This window comes from Pinus tabuliformis, chromosome X, assembly GCF_031772625.1.
Source record: "Pinus tabuliformis cultivar Carrire ecotype Pingquan chromosome X, CPIR1, whole genome shotgun sequence".
Taxonomy (NCBI): Eukaryota; Viridiplantae; Streptophyta; class Pinopsida; order Pinales; family Pinaceae; genus Pinus; species Pinus tabuliformis.
This window is the reverse complement of record NC_142308.1, coordinates 1,656,247,780-1,656,271,773: the sequence shown is the minus strand read 5'-3', so window position 1 is coordinate 1,656,271,773 and position 23,994 is coordinate 1,656,247,780. Positions and strand designations below refer to the sequence as shown.

General features: G+C 38.1%; 1 pseudogene; it reads left to right on the top strand.

Annotated features, from left to right (window-relative positions):
* Nucleotides 1–5,328: 5,328 nt before the first annotated feature.
* Nucleotides 5,329–23,994, top strand: part of LOC149146363 (uncharacterized) — a 54,379-nt pseudogene continuing 35,713 nt past the window's right edge.

Below are 23,994 nucleotides of genomic sequence, written 5' to 3'. Positions count from 1 at the left end.
CTTCTTTTACAATGGTTTTGTACTGGTGCAGTCCTTTACCAGTACGCAGGCTGCAACCTACAGAGAGCTACAACTCTCTCTCTCTCGTTTTCCAGTCTCTCCTGGAAGGGAGCTACAACCCCCTACTTCTTTTCATAAAGCATCAAATGATCATCAAGTACATAAAAGTTACAGTCCACTACAGTTATCAGATCAGCAATAACAGAACTAACCCAGAACACCTTATCAACAGAAAAATTCAATCAACAGAACATTTTAAGACAGGTACGCAGTTTTCCCTTCTGTGGCCTGCGTCGCTACGCAGTTCACCTTCTGCTTTCCTGCGTATACCCGCAGAGATCCTTCTGCTGCACTGCGTGCTCACGCACTGTTCCTTGAACCGCGCTGCGTACTATTACTGCAGGTACGCACCCAGAGACATTATCGCGCTGCGTACTGTTACTGCAGGTACGCACCCAAAAATACTATCGCGCCGCGTACTTTTACTATGCGGACGCACCTGAACCTTAGTCGCTCTGCGTACCCACGCAGCTCTCCTTCTTCTGCTCTGCGTACCGACGCAGATCTCCTGGTCCTGCACTGCGTACCGATGCAGATCTCCTGTTTCTGCACTGCGTACCCACGCAGCTCTTCTGTTAAACACCTGCGGCATTCTGATTAGGGCCGAATAGCCAGTCCACCAGAGTGGCACAGTTGCTCAGATCTGATCATGCGCTCGAGAGATCACCCTTCACAGATTCGCCTTCAACTTCCTTTTCATATAGATCAAGCTTTTAAGACCATAACCCAATATTTCAGATCTAAAGATATTCAATTGCAAAGATACTTAGCCAAATGATCTCCTTTGCCTTATATAGGCAAGCTCCTCCTAAAATCATGGAACAATACCACGAGCCGACACCATAATAACCCAATACCGTCGGCTAAATACCAAGAGTAAAACATAAGAAAACCCCACATGTGAATTTCTTTGCCTTGAAATGTGTGCACTGGGGGTACGCACCTCCTGAACGGCTGGCCTGCGTATCTGGACGCGGTCCCTGCACGCTGTACCTGCGGGTACGCACCTTCTGAACTGATTTCCTGCGTCTTCTTAATTTTCAACAAATTGAGAGCCTTGCCACGGGAGTTGCCATCAAGTACAACATCTGTAACATATAGCCATACCAGAAACATAATGCCAACATCCATAGAGTAAACTCATATCCAAGTTTGAAAAATAAACCCTAGTGAATTCTTGGACATGATCATAAAAATTTGATGCTAAAGAATGTGACCTAATGACTAGTTGAGACCAAATTTGAGTATGATCTTTAGGTTTTTTATCTTCTTCAACTGTCATAGCACAAAGTTCTTCAGATCTTGTTTTTGCAATTGGATTTTTATTGTGTTTTATTTTTATTTTTAATGAATGGAGTTTTTTGATGTTTTCTATATGCAAATGCAAATAATCCTAAATGGAAATGACCCTAAATGAAAAATGCTTCCTAAATAATCCTCCTAATTAGCTTACATCTAAGTTTTCTTCTTCGACAACGGTGTTAAAATGTAGGGTGATTTAATTGTATGCTAAATCCCCGTCATTTAATTTGTCAACCCAGGGTTTCATAAACTTAGAAGCAAACCAAAATATATGGAACCTTAGATGAAAATGTTGTAGAAAGTTTGTTTAGAATGGAAATTCATATTACAAATCTAAACTATTTTGAAAATAAAAGATTTAGATCTATTTTATGAAAGCATATAAATGATTGGTCAATGAGATTAGTCTATTTTAGAAGATGGAGAAGAGGCTCTTGTTTAAGAGACCTGGTTGTCCTTCCACATTCCTTCTATAATAACATTGCAAAACATCTAAGAAAGCATGATGAAATGTAACTATGAAAGCATATAAATTTAGTCTAGGAAAGCATATAAGAAAGTGAATCTTGATTCCGTCCAGTCCTAGTTCACGGAGAAGAGGCTCTTTTCTAAGAGTCCTGGTTGTCCTTCCACATCCAAACTAATTACTGAAAGGAGATCAATCTTCACACAACAAAACATGGCCATAACATGAATTCATACTGAAATTATCTACAAGTATTTACAACAAAGAAATAAGATGAACATCCAGAATTAAAACTAGTATATTCACAACTATGAACATTACTCTACAACAAAGTGTACTTAGCTTGGTATGGGGATCCTTCCATTCCTCAATGAGCACACATGAACAAATATCACACCTTAAGAATCAAACAACACTCATAACTCATAATTTTGGAGAAAATGATATTATTCATGCTGAATGAATAATCATAAATATGATGCTAATGAATAACTGATAACTGTTGGCTTCCTTTGAAGGATGCTCCTCTTATTTATACATGAATTAGGGATATCTTCTCAATAAATGTAAATCCCTTAAATATCTACTAGATCCATACTTGTCTTAACTTATCCCTAAATACTAGATACAAATCCTATGACACATCAAGATCTCCATGATCTTTCTTCTTGGAATATGGTCCACCTCTTGGGTTGATATTCGAATTTGATCTTGGGAGGCCACATAAGGGTGCCTTGGAAGCTTCCACATTATCTAAATATGTCATCAAACTCAAGACATTTTTAGGTATAAGCAAATACATGTTATTTTTCTAAATTTAATCATAAATTCACTCTAAATACATGAAATTAATAACTTTGGAAAATGTAAATGTGAACTCATGTAGTAATGATAATGTAGGTTTATGTAATGATAATGTGATGGAATGAGGTGACAAAATGAGGATAAAGGTGAAAAATAAAGTGAAAGTGAATGTCAATTTTGGCGGCCCAATAGTCACATTGAATCAGAAAAGGCAAAATGCATAGAAAGATGCACAATACAAAGAAACAACCCTTGCAGGTCAAAATAAAGAGAAGGAGATTGTCATATTAAGTTGGGATAAAACCAATGAAGCTTCTACCAGAAATGTGAGGAAGGATAAGGAGGCTAAAAGAGAAAGTCATAAGAAGGAGTCTCAAGCTAAAGGACAGATTGAAAAGAAGGACATCACTGCAAAAGAGGTAGACAAGCAATCCAATCTATTTAGTTTAGAGAATGAAATTTCTAAATTGAAAGTTTTGATTCCTCTAACTGAACTAGTTAAGAATGATAAGTACAAGTCTCAGATTGCTAAAATGTTGAAGGTAGACCAGATGTCAGATACAGTTAATGTTGCCGATGATGAGCCTACAATTCTATTTGGTCCAGCTCTAGAGGGAAGCCTTGAATATAGTGAAGTTCCACCTTTCTATCTTAGTCTGAAACTCCATGATTTTATCCTCCATAATGCCATGTTATATTCCAGTGCCTCGCATAACCTTATGCCAAAAGTTATTATGGACAATCTAGGATTAAATATCACCCGACCTTATCATGACCTCTATTCATTTGATTAAGGAAGAGTGAAATGCCTTGGCCTTATCAAAGACTTAGTAGTGTCCTTAGACCAAATTCTGACCAAGAATATGTTGATGGACGTAGTGGTCGCTGATATTCCTCCACGGTTTGGCATGTTTCTCTCACGGTCTTGGGGGGCAAAGCTGAAAGGAACCTTGCAACTTGATTTTTCATATGCTACTATACTAGTATTTGGGCAGCTTAGAAAACTGTACCGGGAGAAAAAGATGAAATTCATGATTAGTAGCAAAGAAAAACCAAATAATCACCCCATCCACATTGTACATACTGACCTAGAGTCTTTCATTTTGTATAGTGATATGAATCTAGTAGATGATGATAGTCATCTTGTAGAAATTTTAGAAGTTTTGGATGTTATAAGTAGTGTACAAGAAGATTTGATTGCTGAAGAAAAGGAAAAGAATGTAGAGTGTTTACAGCCGGAAAATTCACCTGAAAATATTGCTGAGTCAGTGTAGAAAACAAAGATTATTGAGACAGTGGGTCATCCTCCAAAAAATCAAATAGTTCAACCTTCCAAAGTTCCGTTTCCGGATGAAGAAAATGGTCTTTGGACCATGGAGTTTGATGGTGCATTGGGGAAAGAAGGAGCTGGGATTGGAATGTGGATTCATGGTCCCTTGCATCATTCATGTAAAATTCCTCGCAATGTAAGATTGAGTTCTTATAAGTTGGCCTTTGATTGCTCAAATAATGAGGTGGAGTACGAAGCACTGATTGTTGGCCTTAAAATTCTAAAAAAACTGGGAGCAAAGAAAATTTCAGTTTATGGCGACTCCGAGTTGGTAATTAAACAAGTAAAATGGGAGTACCAGGCCAAGCATCTAAGAATGCGAGATTATCGAAATGATGTCCTTGACATTCTTAAAACCTTTTCAGAATATACTTTGTCTTTGATTCCTAGAACTCAGAATATTATGGCTGATTCCCTTGCTACTGCAGCTAGTATGGTTAAGATTCCCATCCACTCCAATAAGAAGTATTCAATTCATGTTAAACACCACCCAACTGTCCTTGACAATTTGAGATATTGGAAAGTGTTTTGGGATGAAAAACAGATTAACAATTTTCTACATATGGAAGATGAATTCCTGAATTCCCATATTGATGATGCATCTGATGAGAATGATCTAGAAACTGAAGCAAACGAGGTTGAAATATTGCAGTTGAAAGACAATAAAATTCCACGAGGTCTCGTACATTTGGAAGAGTTATTTGATCGTGATGATGTTTCTAAAAAGCCCACCATGGTTCCCACAGAAAAAGGTGTTGAAGATGTAAAAATTGGTACAATAGACAAGCCTAAGATGGTAAAATTGTCAAAGTCTCTATCTCCTGAGATGAAAAGTAATTACATTGCTTTGATGGGAGAATTTTTTGATGTATTTGCTTGGGGCTATTCAAATTTAAAGGTGTATGACAAGAACATCATTCAACACACTATATCGGTTAAGCCTGATCAAAAACCATTCCACGAGAAGCTGAGGAAGATTAATCCTAAATTATTGTCATCCATTGAGTAAGAGGTAAATATACTCTATAAATATGGTATTATAGTTCCTATTCATTTTTCTGAGTGGATGTCAAATCTTGTGCCGGTGAGAAAGAAGACCGGGGAGATTCGTCTTTGTATTAATTTTAGAAATTTAAACAAAGTATCCTTGAAGGAAAATTATCCCCTGCCAAAGATGGATCATATTCTCCAGAGGGTAGTTGGGTCTTCCAGGATGTCATTGCTTAATGGATATTCGGGTTACAATCAAATTTTGGTGAATAAGGATGATCAGTTGAAAACAACCTTCACAACACCATGGGGTACATTCATGTATGCCAAGATGACATTTGGATTAAAGAATGCAGGGGCCACATTTCAGCGGGCTATGGACGTAGCTTTCACCAACGAAAAGGATGTATATCTAGTTATTTATTTAGATGATCTCACAGTTTTATCTAAATCTGATGAAGACCACTTACATCATCTGAGAATTGTCTTTCAGAGATGCAAAAAATTCGGTATTTCACTAAATCTAGAAAATATCTTATTTGCCATGGAATAAGGCAAGCTGGTGGGGCATATTATTTCCAAGGATGGCATTCACATTGATCCTACAAGAGTTGAGGCCATTCAACAATTCGATTTCCCGAGGAACAAAAAAGAAATTCAGTCATATAATGAGAAAATTAACTTTATGAGGAGATTCATCCCCAACCTCGCTAAACATTTGAGAGAAATGAAAGACATACTAAAAAAATATAGAGAGAAAAGATGGTCTGTACATGCCAAGAAGTCTTTCAATGCGGTCAAATTTTCATTATCTACTACTCCTACTTTAATCAGTGCTGATTATACTTCAGATTTTATCATATTTTCATTCGCTTCTGAGCATACCTTAGCGGTTTTCCTAATGCAAAAGAAGGATCAGAGAAATGAACGACCTAGAGCATTTTTTAGTCGGAAAATAAGGGATACAACACTTAAATACAACATTATTGAGAAGTGGGCTTTGGCTTTGGTGAAAGCACTTAAAGATTTCCGAGTATACATTCTGCATTCTCACACCATAGCTTATGTTCCAACAACATCAATAAAAGAAGATCTTATGCAGACAGATCCAGTGGGTAGGCAGGGAAAATGGATAAATGTTAAAATATGATTTGTAATAAAGTCATTAAAGCTCATCAAGGGACAAGGTTTGGCCAAGCTCATGGATGAATCTAATTTTCATGCATTAGATATCAATTTGATTGCTGCCCTTTCTGAAGAAGAAGAAAAATATTCACAGGTACAGGTGTCTGACATGTTCACTTCATCTCCATGGTACTCCAAAATAGTTTATGTATTACAACATTTAAATCCTCCACCGGAAGTGCCCAAAGGTAAAAGTAGATCCTTAAAGTTGAAAGCTTCAAAATATTGTATTCTTAATGGTGTTTTGTTTTAGAAAGATCCGGGTGGTGTGTTGCTGAACTGTCTAGTAAAAAATGAAGCAAAGGATGTAATGAGTGATTTCCACAAAGGAGATTGTGGTGGCCACCTTTTCTGGAAAACTACAACAAAAAAAAAATTAAGAGTTGGTTTTTATTGGCCTACTCTTTTTTTTGATGTATATAAAATAGTGATGAGATGCCATGAATGCCATATTTTTCAGGGAAAAAGAAAACTTTTACTATTACCATTGTAGCCCGTTTCAATCACGGCTCCTTTCCAATAATGGGGTCTTGATTTCATTGGGGAAACCAATCCTTCATCATCTCCACATCACAAATGGATCCTAACAACCATGAATTACTTTACAAAATGGATTGAAGCAATCCCAACCAGGAAAGCTACTGATTCTGTTATCATTCAGTTTATTGAATCTAATATCTTGTCTAGATTTGGCTTCCCGCAGAAGATAATCACTGATAATGCTGCTGCTTTTAAGTCTAGGAAGATGGTGGAGTTTTGTGAGAAGTACCATATTGCATTGGGGCATTCTACTACTTATCACCCACAAGGGAATGGTCTAGCTGAATCTTCCAATAAATCTTTGATCAACATCATCAAGAAAGTTTTGGAGGTCAATAAGAAAAACTGGCATAAAAATCTCATTAATGCTTTATGGGCAGATAGAGTCAGTAACAAGAAATCCATAGGCATGTCTCCTTTTCAGTTGGTGTACGGGATTGATACTATTTTTCCTTCATCCCTTGTTGTCCCAGTCATGAAAATTTTGCAGGAATTGGACAATGAAACAAATGATATGCAACGAAGAATAAGTCAGATGATCCATTTACAACAAACTAGGGAAGAAGTTTTTCAAAATACTTCTAAACTTCAGGAAAAAATAAAAAAGATTTATGATTGCAAGACTAAAGAAGATAATTTCAACCTAGGTGATGTGGTTCTTTGTTGGGATGCAAGAAATGAAGAAAAGGGAAAACATGAAAAGTTTGAAAATTTATGGAAAGGACCATACAAAATCTCGGCTTTTAGAGGAAAGAATGCTTATCTATTGGAGGAAATGAATGGGAAAGATTATTCGAGAGGAGCAATCAATGGTAGGATTTTCAGGCACTATTATACCCGAAGAAATTTCTACAAATTTTCATTATCATTGTATATACCAGTTTTCTTTTCATGTCATAAGAGTTTGAAGCCCAAGGAGAAGGCCATAAGGCTTCTTTGATCATGTGTTTTTTTTTTAGGTCATGTCATTTCAAATAGTCAGTTAGTTTTTAGTTTGAGTTTGGTCTTTTGCATTTTGACTCCATTGCCCAATGAATAAGGCTACCTGGTCTATGGTGTTCTTGACACCTCCAAGGAGCTTCCATCCCCAGCTAGAGCCAATGTTAGTCTCTGTCAGTCATGTCAGTCACCGGTGATCAAATGTGCTCTTACAAAGTTTTTTTTTTTTTTTTTACTACTAGGGTCTTAGGTCAAATTTTTATGGTTTCAAATAGCTTTTCAATAAAAATTTGGTCACTGGTTAGGAAGGTTCAATCTTTACTACTCCTTTCAGTTCCATGGTCAATTAATACCATCTTGGTCAAGTCAAATTACTATTAGAAGAGTCCCATAGTCATTATGGTCATAATTCATCTCATAAGTCCATGCTAGGTCACCACTAGGTCATAGGGTTGATTTTATGAAAATTGGTCATTTCACCATTGAAATCCATTTTATAAAGGAGTAGTAAAAGTTAAGTTGTTAATAAAAGTTTTAAATCATGTTTTTTATTTCATTTCTAATGAAATAATTTCATAAAGTCATGAAGCTGCATTATCAAAGTCAAGTTATGAAAAGTGATGGTGGGTCCACTACCACATGTAACTGAAAAATCAATTTCCACAAGCTATAAAGGAGTCCCACTCACTCTCCATTTGCTCATTCCATTTTCCAAGACATTACTCCAACAAAAAAAATCAAATTTGTTAGATAAAGATCAATTTTTATATTCCCAAGTCCAGTTTCTCTTATGTGCTGCGCAAATCCTCATGTTATGCTACGCAAATCCTAGCACTGCTGTGTTTTTCATCCAAAGGCTGCAAACTTCTTTGTAGTGATTTATTTCATCACATTCAAGTTGTGTTGTAGTAAATCCAAGTTGGTGGCCTCTCATGAAACTCAAGTAATCTCTTAATTCTCTTAATTGTGTTGCTATGTTTCATTTCCCTCTCCTAGGGTTTTGAAAATAGTTTTCATGATTTCATGATTTCCATGGTTAAATTGTTATTAAAACTTGTATCTTGATGCTTATACACCTTCTCCTATCCTAATCACACATTCCCAAACACCCTCTATCAAACCCATCCTTAAATTCCATCATCTTTACATAAACCCTAGCCAGAGTACACTTTCCTAACCTTGGACTGTGTTTCCCTTCTTTAATACCCTTCCCCTCACTCAAATTTTGAAATTATACCTTTTTAGGCTCCCTAACATCCCTCACTATCCTCCCAAATTTTCCTAAGAATTTACCACTCCCTTGATTATTTCATTTCCCTTAATTTCCTCAAGCTATCAAAAGCCCTTGTTTTCCTACAAGTAAAAACCTAGTTTCTCTCCCATAGAGCTAGGTGTTACCATGGAATCTGAAACATCTGAACAAAAGAGGCATAAAGGAGGGCAGGTCATCAGATATGAGCCTACCTCAACTCAAGAAATCATGTCATCTCCTTTCATCAGAAAATCATTTGAAGATGTAGGTTGTCTTGCCTTTTGCCAAAGAATTGAGAAACTTAGGTTTCATGACCAACTGACCAATTCTTTTGCCACCAATTTAAGAAGGGATAAAGTGACTATAATAGGATTTGAGTTCATTGTATCAAGGAAAATCATCTCCACATCCATAGGGATTCCAAACACTAGAGAAATTTGGTTCAAGAAAAGAGACATTGACCTTAAAAGTTATAAGATGTACTTGAAAAAACCATATAAGATAGCTCCAAAACATGTTTTTCCATTTAGACATTTGTTGGATAGATATGCCCCTCTCATGAAATTGATCATGGAATATTTTACATGTGAATACAGGTATTCAAGGTTGTATCAATACCACATGAGGCTTTTGATGCATTTCATTGGTGTGAAGAAACTCAACTTGTCTTACTATCTTTACAGAAGCCTAACAAAAATGACAGAGAAGGTACAAACGATAGGAGAAAATAATCATAATAGTCTATTTCATCATGGCTTGGTGAAAATTATAGTTTTTCATCAATTAGCACAGGTAAATTTGTCTCGAGATGGATTTTCAAATTCATCTTTTCCTCCATTTTCTCCAGCTATATCTAGTGATGAATCAACACCTCCAACTCACCAGTGCAACAAGAGGTTGCTTCTTCAAGAAGACCTACCAAGAGGAATTATAGGGTAGAAGTGACTAAGACTTATTCCAGAGGTGAAAGGCTTGTGTTTTCTCCAAAGATTGTTGAAAGGGCCTGTTAGCTCTGCTACATGCTGCTGATTTTCCAGGAGGAGGAATAAGTTTGGTCCTTGGTTGCTGGCTCAGAGATGGTTTATAATGGTTATCTTTACCTCTCCCTATTTTCCCGCTCACTTCCTTTTACTCCGTTACCCTCGTTTCCTCCTTCCCTTTCATTCTCTTTATTCTCCCTATCTTCATTATTGTTGTTTTCCTTTAAAACCCCGAAAACCTTTATAAATCCTGATAACCCTTTAAACCCCATATTAACCTATTTTTCATTTTAACCCTGGCTCTAACGTTTTAATCCATTATAGCCACGCAAATAATAAAAAATTATATAACTCAGCGGGCCTGTACCTGTCACATTGTTCGACAAATATGTGCGTTAACCGTGACCATCCGATCATCTCCCGCAGATCTGACGGTATCTGCAGCCCCCACCCCGTGAACATGCACGTCTGGTAACCCGCGGGGAAGTGGTTTCCCGCCAGCCACGTGTCATAACTCTGTTGGATCGCACACCCTCGTACGTAAACGACCTTCTCCCAAAAAGCGGTGTAGGGAAACTGCTTACTGCCGCTGTACCCTTCCCCCGCTCATTAATGCTCTCGCATCTTTGCCGCTCGTCAACCGTCGGATCTCCTCGATCATGATCCGACGGTCCATGATCCTCCTTTTTGAATTTCTTCCCGATGGCTTCCATAATCCAATCTGCACCATTCGTTTACGCGATCCGACGGCTACTATTGATCCCTGCGCTTTTGTGTCTTCCATCGCCTCCCGCCATCAGATCTAGGCCGTCCATCTGAGCCATCCAACGGCTAGCATTCTTCCTCAGCTCTTCGTCCATTTTTAATGTATTTTGCAGTGTTTTCGGCCTGTTTTGTGCGCATGAAGAAGGAAGAGATGATTCAGCAATCTGCACATTAAATCCTCAGCAACTACATTTAAAGAGCAGCACGGCCAAGGATAGGAAGGACGATCCTCGAGTAGTTCAATGCCTGCAGCAGTTATTGAAATTCATTCAAACAATATTCTACCTGTTCAAGAAGGACATCAAAGTACCAGAAAGGCCGATTTTGTTCATTAAAATGCATAGTTTGTAGTAGAAACCCATATCTAATTGTAAATGCAGTTGGTGGCCAGTTAAGACACCTCCACGCATAGGCTAGCAGAGATTTTTTGTAAACAAACTCTATATATACTCAGGAAAAAGATGTAATCAGGTTGATGAATGTTATTCTGATTTGTAAAAGTTCAACTTCTGGAGACTATAACTACTGTGTAACCTGCAGCTTCTGGTCTTAATTTCCAGCTAATACAAGCTTCTTTTGTTGTTGATTGCTCACTTTCCACTTCTTCTTCTTTGTTCCAGGTTGTGCTTGTATGCATTTTTCATTTGCTTTTGATGCTTAGCAGTAGAGGGGCTGTCATCCCACCTCTCTACTAGAATCTAGTTAGCATTATCAAATATGTATGCAGGTTTCTGTTGTTTTAATGCCAGAGAGCTGTCATCCTGTCTGTGCATTAAGAAATAGAACTTACAGACCTTTCAACTGGTTGCATCTGGCCATCACAGGGTCCTGTGCATCTGCTGGTGTGATCAGTGTTCTCCATCATCACATTTCCCTTAAAACTGTGAGTAATTGGTGGTCTAAAACCTTGTAGTCCGGGGGTGTTCACCCATGTCTGGGGTCAAGCATAGTAGAAGTGGTTATCTAGCTTGAATATGCAGCATTTCTTTCATTCATCCACTAATTTTCCAATATCTTTGTTGAGTTTGTAATGTTCCCAAGCATCTCTGATATACAACCTAGGAGAGTTTCTTGGGGTGATAACATTAATTGGCGTCGTTGCCGGGGAGAGGAGAATTGAAGCTCAGCTTCCTAGGGAGAACGACACAGCTTCAAGATTTGATGATAGACAAGGTTTGAACATAGTTTCTGGTTGTAATCATCTAGCTGGCAACTCCATTGGAGGAAGACCATCCTTTGGTGACTCTACATTGAAGTTCTGGCTCAGTTTGTGAGAAATACTCGAAGAAATCCTTAGAAATCACCTGCTGAATCAATGCCTGAACCTGAGAAGACTGTCAAATCGAAGAAAGCATCACAGAAAGGGGCATCAGGATCAGGTAAGCCTAAGAAATCTCATTCATCTCTGAAAGATAAAGTTATTGCTGAAGACATACAGTTTGAATATTTAGAGCCCAACATTGTTAATCAGGAAATTCTTTCAGAGATTAATTCAGCCCCTTGTTCAGTTAGTTCCCCTTTGAATCTCAGTCCAAAGAAAGGTTCCCATTTAGTCCAAAACATCCCTTTATCTCTGCCATCCATCACATTACTTCCTACCATTCAATCTGCTAGTGTTCCTCCACATATCCCAATCATGGCAGGACAACAAGCACCCACGAAGATTGAGAGAATTTTTGTTGCTAGATATGGACCTTTAGGCTTGCCTGTTCCTTTAAATCCTATGCCTGTGGGAGAATATCAAAAATATATGCCTAAATTCACTAGAACAGAGGGAGTAACAGCAAAAGAACATCTTGAAGCTTTTTATAGTTATGCTGATAATTTAGATATAAGTGAAAATGATGTGTGGATGAGAGTTTTTGTCTAGAGCCTTGATGGAGAGGCTAGGAAGTGGTTTAGAGAATTACCCCAGAGATATATAACTGATATTGAAGCATTAGATGATGTGTTTTTGAAGCAATGGGGAGATAAAAAATACTTGCTGTATTATCATACTGAGTTTGGTAATCTGAAGAGGGAAAATGGTGAATATTTGCCTGATTTTAATAAAAGATTCAATCGAATGTATAGTAAGATACCAGCTGAGGTAAAGCCTACTCCTACCTCTGCCAAACTCACTTATGCCAATGCTTTTGACTCTGATTTCTGCCTGTTATTGAGAGAAAGGAGATGTGCCACTCTAGCTGATATGCAGGATGCAGCACTGGAGGTGGAATCCAATATTATGGATGTAGAAAAGCTTAAAAATCAGGCTAACAGAAGGAGGCAGAGAGGTTAGGCTTCTACTTCTTCTACATCATCTTCAGAGCCTAAATTGGACAAAATGACTAAGATGATAGAGTCACTGGCTGCTGAAATTTCTAAGCTGAAAATTGAACAGAATTCAAGGAAAACAAGGCAGCAGAACACATTTGCTCCAAGAAATCCTATTCCATTTAGAAGAGCAAATGAGCAGTTACAAATTATGTAGAGGGGTAAAGAATCAAAATAAGAACAAAAAGTTAAAGCTCCTTTCCAAAATGTAGTCATGGAGGAAGAACAATTTGAAGAAGATAAGGATGAAATTCATTGCATGGAAGATAAAGGCAGCACTGCATTTTTGACATTGGCTGAGTATGAACAAACATTGCTGCAGGAACAAGACAGTCAAGAATGGGATAGAGAAGCTATCCTATAAGCTGAACAGCAGCAGAGGTATAACCTGAGATCAAATGCAAAAAATGTCAAAGAGAATCTTGCCCAAAGAGTTTTTGTCCAAACAGAGTCATAGAATAACAGGTAGAGAAGACCAGCAGCTGATCCAGTCATCCTCAAAGCTCTAGTTCAAGAGGTAAAAAGTTCTGATAAGTCATCTTATTCTTTCAACTTTGAGTCAGAAGTTCAAAAATTGAAAATAGCTGTGCCTCTGGTAGAGTTGGTGAAGAATGAAGTATTTAGAAAGCCTATTCTTGAAGCCCTTGAGCTAGAAACCACACAAACCTCCACTGACTCTGTCAATCTGCAAGATGACAAGCCTGCCATTATGCTCAGTCCTATGATTGAACTTGCTGATAATAATTCTCCATATTTTTATGTCTCATTGACCATTCATGACAAAAGCCTCCACAATTGCCTGCTAGACACAGGGGCCAGCCACAATTTAATGCCTAAAGCTGTTATGGAAGAGTTAGGCCTTGATATCACTAGACCCTATCATGATTTATTTTCTTTTGATTCAAGGAAGGTGAAATGTATTGGATTGATTAAGGATCTGGCCATTACCTTAACTCAACTGCCCATGAAGAGTATGATGATGGATATTGTGGTAGCAGATGTCCCTCCTAAATTTGGCATGCTGCTGTCCAAGGGTGGATTAAGAGACTAGGTGGGACACTACAAAATGATCTATCTTATGCAACTGTCCCAGTTTTTGGAGGGGAAAGCAGGAGATTGTACAGAGAAGCACAGTTGGCATATATTATCAGTGATGAGAAGAATCCTACAAATCATCCTATATATGCAGTGGACACTGATTTTGGAGCATGTATTCTCCAAATAGAAGAATCTCAGAAGGCCTCAATGCAACTCAGGAAACCAACCGTTCAGGCTGAGGAAAAGAAAGGAAGTCAGATTTGGGAGATGTTCTTTGATGGAGCATGTTCCAGAGAAATTGCAAGAGCAGGGGTGGTGCTAGTTTCTCCAAAGAAAGAAAGCATTTAGCTATCTTTTAAGCTGGTTTTTCAAGTGACGAACAATATAGCAGAGTATGAGGCTTTGTTGTTGGGCCTTAATGCAGCAAAAGATGGAGGAATCAAGAATCTGAAAGTGTTTGGAGATGCTGATTTGATCATTCAGCAAGTAAATAAAACATTTCAAGTGAAGCACCCAAGGCTGAAAGTATACAGAGATGAGGTATGGAAAATCATAGATTCTTTTTGTTATTTCTGTATTTCGTACATTCCTAGAGCCCAAAATCAGCTTGCTGATTCCCTTGCTGTCTCTGCTAGTCTGTTTATTCCTCCTATGCCTCCCAGACTAGTGTATGAAGTCCAAATCAAGTACAGACCTTCCTTGCCTGATAATGTCCACCATTGGAAAGTTTTTGAAGATGATGATGAATTAAATAGGTTCCTTCAAGTCATTGATGAATTTTCTAAAATGCAAATTGACCAAGAAAATGAAGCCTTGGAAGAAAGCCACCAGCCCCAGCTTAGAAATAAAATTGGTAAAGACAGCATTGTCCAACTTCCTAGTAACCATATTCCTAAGGGTTTGATTCCTCCTGAAAGACTGTTTGACCAAAATGATGTGCCTTACAAAGCTGCCCAAAAAGAAGACCAATCTGCAGTTTGTAAGCATGATATAGGAAGTCCAGGTCAGCCTAAATATGTAAATTTGTCCACTCATTTGTCAGCTGATCAAAGTGCTGAATACTGCGATTTAATGAGACAGTTTGCTGATGTGTTTGCCTGGGAGTATAGTGATCTGAAAACGTATGATAAGAACATAATTCAACATAAAATCCCTCTAGAGAAAGATACTATTCCTTTCAAACAGAAGCTGAGACCAATAAATCCTATGCTTCTTCCTCTAATTGAAAAAAAAATTAAAAAATTACTGGCTGCCAAGATCATAGTTCCTCTTAGGTATTCAAAATGGGTAGCCAATCTAGTGGTGGTGAGGAAGAAGAGTGGAGAAATCAGACTGTGTGTTGATTTCTGAAATTTAAATAAATGCTCCAAGAAAGATAACTATCCTTTACCGAAAATGGAGCATTTGCTGCAAAAGGTCTCAGGAGCCAAAGTAATGTCTTTCTTGGATGGTTTTTCAGGCTTTAATCAGATTGCTGTGCATCCAGATGATCAAGAAAAGACTACATTCACCACTCCTTGGGGCACTTTTATGTATGCCAAAATGCCTTTTGGATTGATGAATGTTGGAGCCACCTTTCAGAGAGCTATGGATATAGCATTTGTGGGAGAGAAGGACAAATTTGTGCTTATCTACCTTGATGATATAATAGTTTACTCCAGCAGCCATCAAAATCATTTGCAGCATTTGAAAAAAGTGTTTCTAAAGTGCAGGAGGTTTGGAATATCAATCAATCCAAAAAAATCTCAATTTGCTTTAAATGAAGGCAAGATGTTAGGACATATTGTGTCTACTGCAAGTGTTCAGATTGATCCAGAAAGAGTCAAAGCAATTCAGACTTTGTCTGTCCCTAGATCAAAGAAGGATATTCAGTCTTTTTTGGGCAAAATAAATTTTGTCAGGAGGTTTATTCCAAATTTTGCAGAACTAGTGAAGCATATTACCTCCATGTTGAGAAAAGGGTCAGAGGTAAGATGGACTGATGCAACAAGAAAATCATTTGAGTCTATTAAAAAGGCCATTATGGAAGCTCCCACATTAATAGGTCTAGATTACAGCAAAGAGTTCCATATTTTCTCATTTGCTTCTGAAGAAACTGTTGCAGTTTTATTGCAGCAAGATGAAGAAGGTTCAGAACATCCAGTAGCATTTTTCAGCAAGAACTTGAGGGATGCTGAACTGAGGTATGATATTATTGAGAAGCATGCATATGCTCTTATCAAATCCTTAAGAGCTTTCAGAGTTTATATCTTGCATTCAAAAATAATTGCATATGTACCCTCTGCTGCAATAAAAGATGTCTTAACACAACCTGATGCTGATGGAAGAAGGGCAAAATGGATTGCAAAAATGATAGAATTTAATATAGATCTGAAGCCCACCAAGCTGGTCAGAGGTCAGGGTCTTGCCAAATTATTAGCTGAAGAAAATTGCAGATCGTTAGACATTGATTTCCTATATGCAAATGCAGAAAATGGTCAGGCAGAAAAGGAAGAAACAGCTGAACCACAGAGGAAGCAGTTAGTGGCCGAGAATCTAGCTTCTTGTAATTGGTATGCTGCAATAATTAATTTCTTGCTGAAGCTAGAAATCCCTTTAGAACTTACTCAAAGTCAAGCCAGAACTTTGAAACTTAGAGCAGCAAAGTATTGCATTATGGAAAATCTGCTCTACTGGAGGGATCCATCTGGAATATTTTTAAGGTGTCTGGACAAAGAACAGTCAATTGAAGTGATGCAGTAGTTTCATAACAACATGTGTGGAGGGCACCATTATTGGAAAACTATAGCCCATAAAATTCTTAGAGCTGGGTACTATTGGCCCACTTTATTTTCTGATGTGATTGCTTTTGTTAAATCTTGTGACAGGTGCTAAACATTTGAAGGAAAACAGCAGTTGAAATCCCTGCCCTTAAAACCAATAATTGCAAAAGGACCTTTTCAGTAGTGGGGTTTGGATTTCATTGGAGAAATCAATCCACATTCCAGTGGCCAGCACAGATGGATATTAGTAGCCACTGATTATTTCACTAAGTGGATTGAAGCAGTCCCTACCAGGAAGGCTGATCATAATGTGGTCATAAAGTTTTTGACAGAGAATATCTTCAGCAGATTTGGTTGTCCACACAAACTAATCACAGATAATGCAGCAGCTTTCAGGGCAAAAGAACTGGTGGAAATGTGTGATTCAATGGGTATCAAACTTGTTCATTCCACCTCATATTATCCACAGGGAAATGGTCTAGCAGAATCCTCTAATAAAAGTCTGATCAGGATAATTAAAAAGCTGTTAGAGGACAATAAAAAGAATTGGGATTCAAAGCTCAAGTATGCACTGTGGGCTGACAGAGTGACCACTAAAAATCCACAAGAAATTCTCCTTTCAAGCTGGTATATGGCACTGATGCTGTATTCCTAATTCAATTAATTCTCCCTGTGGCAAAATTCATTCAAGAAGAGCAGGATGAGGAAGAATGCATGGCAAAGAGGATCACTGATCTAGCAGAAATACATCAGATTAGAGAACAGCTGGTTGAAAAGGCTGCAGCACATCAGAAAAAGATTAAGGAAGCCTTTGACAAAAAGGCAAAAACAAATAATTTTCAGGTTGGTGACTTGGTTTTGAAATGGGATGCATTGAAGGAAAAGAAAGGAAACCATGGGAAATTTGATGCTTTCTGGACAGGGCCTTTCATCATTTCACAGGTTCAAGGGAACAACACCTTCATACTGAAAAGTATGGGAGGAGAGATAGTTTTTGATGGCCCAGTTAATGGGCAGTTTTTGAAAGTTTATGTTGTTTAAGGTCTTTGGCCTTAAAGGTTGTAAATATTGTGTTTTATTCAGTTTTAGTATAGATGCAGTAGACTCCATGCCCAATGGAACACTAGGAATTTTGGCTAATTTGTTTTCAGCTGGAAAGGCAGTGGTCTGCAGGTTCTTGAGACCTCACAGGGAGGATCTCATCCCCAGAAGGAGCCAGTGTTAGCTCTACTACATGCTGCCGATTTTCCAGGAGGAGGAATAAGTTTGGTCCTTGGTTGCTGGCTCAGAGATGGTTTATAATGGTTATCTTTGCCTCTCCCTATTTTCCGGCTCACTTCGTTTTACTCCGTTACCCCCGTTTCCTCCTTCCCTTTCATTCTCTTTATTCTCCCTATCTTCATTATTATTGTTTGCCTTTAAAACCCCAAAAACCTTTATAAATCCCGATAACCCTTTAAACCCCATATTAACCTATTTTTCATTTTAACCCTGGCTCTAACGTTTTAATCCATTATAGCCGCACATATAATAAAAAATTATATAACTCGGCGGGCCCGTACCTGTCACATCATTCGACAAATATGTGCGTTAACCGTGACCGTCCGATCATCTCCCGCAGATCTGACGGTATCTGTAGCCCCCGCCCTGTGAAAATGCATGTCCGATAACCTGCAGGGAAGTGGTTTCCCGCCAGCCACGTGTCATAAATCTGTTGGATTGCACGCCCTCGTACGTAAAGCACCTTCTCTCAAAACGCGGTGCGAGGAAACCGCTTACCGCCACCGTGCCCTTCCCCCGCTCATTAACACTTTTGCATCTTTTCCGCCCGTCAACCGTCAGATCTCCCCGATCATGATCCGACGGTCCATGATCCTCCTTTTCGAATTTCTTCCCGATGGCTTCCATAATCCAATCTGCACTATTCGTTTACGTAATCCGATGGCTGCTATTGATCCTTGCACCTCTATGTCTTCCATCGCCTCCCGCCATCAGATCTAGGCTGTCCATCTGAGCCATCCAACTGCCAGTGTTCTTCCTCGGCTCTTCGTCCATTTTTAATGTATTTTGCAGTGTTTTCGGCCTGTTTTGTGCGTGCGAAGAAGGAAGAGATGATTCAGCAATCTGCACATTAAATCCTTAGCAACTACATTTAAAGAGCAGCACGGCCAAGGACAGGAAGGACGATCCTCGAGCAGTTCAATGCCTGCAGCAGTTATTGAAATTCATTCAAACAATATTCTACCTATTCAAGAAGGACATCAAAGTACCAGAAAGGCCGACTTTGTTCATTAAAATGCACAGTTTGCAGCAGAAACCCATATCTAATTGTAAATGCAGTTGGTCGCCAGTTAAGACACCTCCACGCATAGGCTAGCAGAGATTTTTTGTAAACAAACTTTATATATACTCAGGAAAAATATGTAATCAGGCTGATGAATGTTATTCTGATTTGTAAAAGTTCAACTTCTGGAGACTGTAACTACTGTGTAACCTGCAGCTTCTGGTCTTCATTTCCAGCTAATACAAGCTTCTTTTGCTGTTGATTGCTCACTTTCCACTTCTTCTTCTTTGTTCCAGGCTGTGCTTGTATGCATTTTTCATTTGCTTTTGATGCTTAGTAGTAGGGGGGATGTCATCCCACCTCTCTGCTAGAATCTAGTTAGCATTATCAAATATGTATGCAGGTTTCTATTGTTTTAATGCCAGAGAGCTGTTATCCTATCTGTGCATTAGGAAATAGAACTTACATACCTTTCAACTGGTTGTAGCTGGCCATCACAGGGTCCTGTGCATCTTCTGGTGTGATCAGTGTTCTCCATCATCACATTTCCCTTAAAACTGTGAGTAAGTGGTGGTCTAAAGCCTTGTAGTCCGGGGATGTTCACCCATGTCTAGGGTCAAGCATAGTAGAAGTGGTTATTTGGCTTGAATATGCAACATTTCTTTCATTCATCCACCAATTTTCCAACATTTTTGTTGAGTTTGTAATGTTCCTGAGTATCTCTGATATACAACCTAGGAGAGTTTCTTGGGGTGATAACAGGGCCAAGCCTATAACAGGTGAATAGAGAGCATCCCCACAACATGAGGAATTCACTCATCTAGGTACCAATGTGACAAATGTGGAGAAAGGTGATGAGGACAAAGTTACAAAGAAAATCATAAGGGATAAGGAGGCTGAGATCAAAAAGTTGGAAGACAAGTTGACAAAGGCAAATAATTTGATAACATGCTTACAACAAGAAAACATGCAATTGAAAGTAAACCAAATGATCCAAAAAAACACATATCCGATTTGAAGAAAGAGGATGTAAAAGGAAAACCAGTGGTTTAGTTGGATGTTTCAGAAGGAAAAAAAGAGAAAACCACACCAGGGAGACCAAGAACAAGAGGCTTCAAGAGAGCCCTTGAGCTACAAAAAGAAGTTTCTCCATGCAGAGGTCAGATATCTGTAAATGACTTAATTACTGAAGAGATCAACGCAGACAAAGTATATTGGCTTGACTGGGTCAATGGCCACCTAGAGAAGCTCCTCAAGAAGGCAAGTAGGGACAATAAATTGCAAAGACATATGGCTATGCATTACTACACAAGAAACAAGGTATCCCAAGTCAGAATCAAGCAATTAAAGAAAAGGCTCAAGGAACCCCAAACAAGCTAGAACGAAAAAGAAAAGCTTGATCTACTTGCTAAGGCCTCTCTCATGGCATGCAATGACACATGATGACTTCACTTGACAATTTTGAAGAAATTTTGAGATTCTTTTTCCATTTTGAAATTTTTGGTGGTTTTTAGCCCATTTTAAAAGTCAGAGACAACTATATGCATAATGCCCAGGTGCTACGCTTTTTCCTCAGGGATCCTTTTGCCAAAAACTCACCATCATTGGATAGATAATGGCCTAATCATATCAAATATCCACTTTTGCAAACTTGTCAATAGACAGATTGAGAGAAAATGTCAAAAAATGGGTCAAAAAGTCACTTTCTGCCACTGTTTTGAAGCAGGCACCATGCATATCAGAGTAGTCCTGGGAAAATCAACAAAACTCACTAACATTTCCTGTCACAAACTCTTAATTGTTCATTAGCATGCATTATTTTTACCTAATGCCCCCTTGTGTTTCCCTAGCATTCCCTAAATTGATGCCTACAGAGGTAATTTTATTCCTAGGTCGGAGCTTTGAATATTTTCTCCTTAGAGATATATGTTATCTCTCCTCTTCATGGATGACTTCTTTGTGGTTTTACGTCCAAAATAGAATTCCATACTTAATTTTCAATTTCCTTTCTAATTTCTAATTTTCTTAATAAATATAAAAGCCCAAAATCTCCTTTTACCTTTGCACAAATCTTGAAACCAAATGGTAAAATCTGGAATCTACAAATCCAGATGTCTACTTCAACAATTTTTAATCTAGAGTCTTAGAGATCCAGATTCTTTTTTCTCTTGCGTTAGATCCAGAGATCTAGATGATTTGATTAGTTACCATATTGTGCACTTTGACAAAGGTCGCATATGTTTGAATCCTTATTTACTTATTATCCAAATAACTCGTTGGGCCCATATAGCTTTTGGGCACGAGTCTCAAAATATGATCCTTGTTGTAATTTGTAGTGGGTAGAGTATGTACACCTTCATAGATTTTATTTTTTATAATTTAACTATGGTTATTCAATAACACGTTGGAGTAATATGGAAGAGGTTGAATATCAAATCTTCTGCCTGCCACTATATCACCAAGAGTATACACAACAATGTGTAAGCCATATATGCCAATAACCTATGAATTAGCAAGAGTTGAGATGTCATGTGGGTGGGGGTACCTACTCTTTGAGCATTATCACAATAGACCAAACATGTCCCTTGTAATTGAACCCAGGAGGATGAGAGAGAAAATTATTCTCTCAACCACTCTAGCCTCCACCCTCATACTACACCTTCATAGATATTAGCAATAAAATAACTATGCAGAGGGGAGTCCCTTGTCCCATGAATAAGGGGGTCTCATACACTAATTAGGTTTTTAGTTTGGATGTGACCTTGAAGTTAGATTATTATTATTATTATTATTATTTTATTTGGGGTGGTTATGAAGGTTTCTATTGGAACACTTGTGGCACATGAGGAGGCCGCACATGTGACTTAACATGCTCTTGTACTTAGTCTTCTTCCTATTTTTGGGAGATTATTATTGTAGGGTGAACTTGCAGAGGGTCCCTTCTTTCTATTTTTATATATTCTAGGAGGGCACACTTGTGGAGACATTTCTTACTATTCTTGTACACACACACACACAATATCATGGTGTTTTGGCATGGTAAAAACCTTAATTCACCCTCATCTCCTTGGATTTTTTATTTTTATTTTTATGTTATTTATTTATTTATTTATTTTGCACATGGTTCACGGACACCTTCGGTCAACGGGTGGTGCTATGTCCACTGGAAAAATCTGGGCTTGACGCCCCGCGGCCTATTGTAAGACCTGACCCCAAGAGCTTTCGGGAATTGATCCTGTGACCTCCCATCTGGCGAGGCCCCGTCTTGACCGATTGGGCTAACCCTTGGGGCTCATCTCCTTGGATTTTATTTGGGGAGATGAACCAATTTATATTTACTTGGAATCTTTCACATTTATCTATGTAGTTAGCCCATTGGGAAAGGGAAAATGGTGGATGTCTTGCACTAGAAGGAAATTTCCAACCAATATAGGGGGACAACTAATTTCAAAACTTGGTTTACCTGTCTAGCGAGGCTTGTGGGAATTTACACTAGGCTCAAGAGTATAATGGCAGTTCCATGGACTTATTCCCATGTCTCCTCAGTGACAAGTGACAAGTTTATCAATTTTACTGATAAATAAATTCTATGGTGTTGATTACCATAGAATTCACAGATGTAGAGTGGTTGCATGCAAGCATAGTTTCAGAGGGTGCATTCTATGTGGAAAAATGTATTTGACTTGGTTTGATGCCTAATTTTGGTGGCGCATCCCCTTAAAGAGAATTATTTGGGGCATATTACTACTATTTTTGAATGGGAGCTAATTTTCAGGAAATGCTATTTTCCACATGTTGTAACGTGGTCCAGCACAAATTTAAGAGGGATCTAATTACTCCATCACTATAATATTTGTTTGACTTGTCATGGAGTTAGTTAAAAGATAACAATTTGTTGTATAAGAGAATATATTCACTTTATAAGGTGATCTCCCTTATCATTATAATGGTGGAATATTTGTGGATGAAGGAGGTCTCCCCTTGGGCTACATTTTATTTGAATTTTTCAATCTTAACATAAGATTGGAGGTATCATTCTATCATATGTGAGGCTTAATTTTTGTATTTAGTGTTGTTGGATAGTTGTAGCAATATCTTGCAAAGAATATGATGTGAAGGCTTTATAATGGGAAATTTATCATTTGGTTGGGAGTATTGTATGGGGATTTTCCTTCTCATTTTCTTCTTATCATTATATATTTGCATATATCAATTCCTTTTTTTTGAACCATGGGAATTGGTTACTCGTTATACTGACCTAGGCTAGGCATAAGATTAAACCAACTGGTTGCACTATAACCTAAGTGTATATTCAACAACCCACATGCCATGTATGCCAAAAACTTGTGAGTTAGCAAGGGCTAAGGTGTCTCAAGGCACATTGTAGTGCACCTCTATTTGAGGGGCATCTACCCTTATAGCTTTATCAAAATGGGCCAGAGTCTCATTAGGCATTTGAAATTGGGTGGAGAGAGTGAAAAACCTACCTTCCAACCATATTGTCAATCCACCTCGACGTTATCTATATTAATTCCTCACTATCAAAGAAGTTGTTATTGTAATTAATATATCATTGTAGGGCAACATGTCCTCCAACTTGTTCAAGAGTAGTACTAATAGGACTCTCCAAGACTCACTACCATAACTGTTTTTGACATTATCAAGTTTGATTTTGGCATTTTATTTTCAAACCTCTCGTCCTTAACTATTCACCAAACAACCCTTTTTAGAGTGATATCCTTGACTCTATTTTCCCTAGATTAAGTAGGCACTAGTTTTGTGATTTTCTTCATCTTTCCCTTGCCATACCACTCACTATTCCATTATGCTACTACCACCCATTTTGTTAAGGGCCACTCTTCAAAATTCAACTCATGTCTCCACTCGATAACTTTAGTAATATTATCATTAGAGATGTCTTGATTAAGTTAGACAAGATTCAAGTAGAAGTGCGTGGAAAAATTATTATGGTCACTATAAG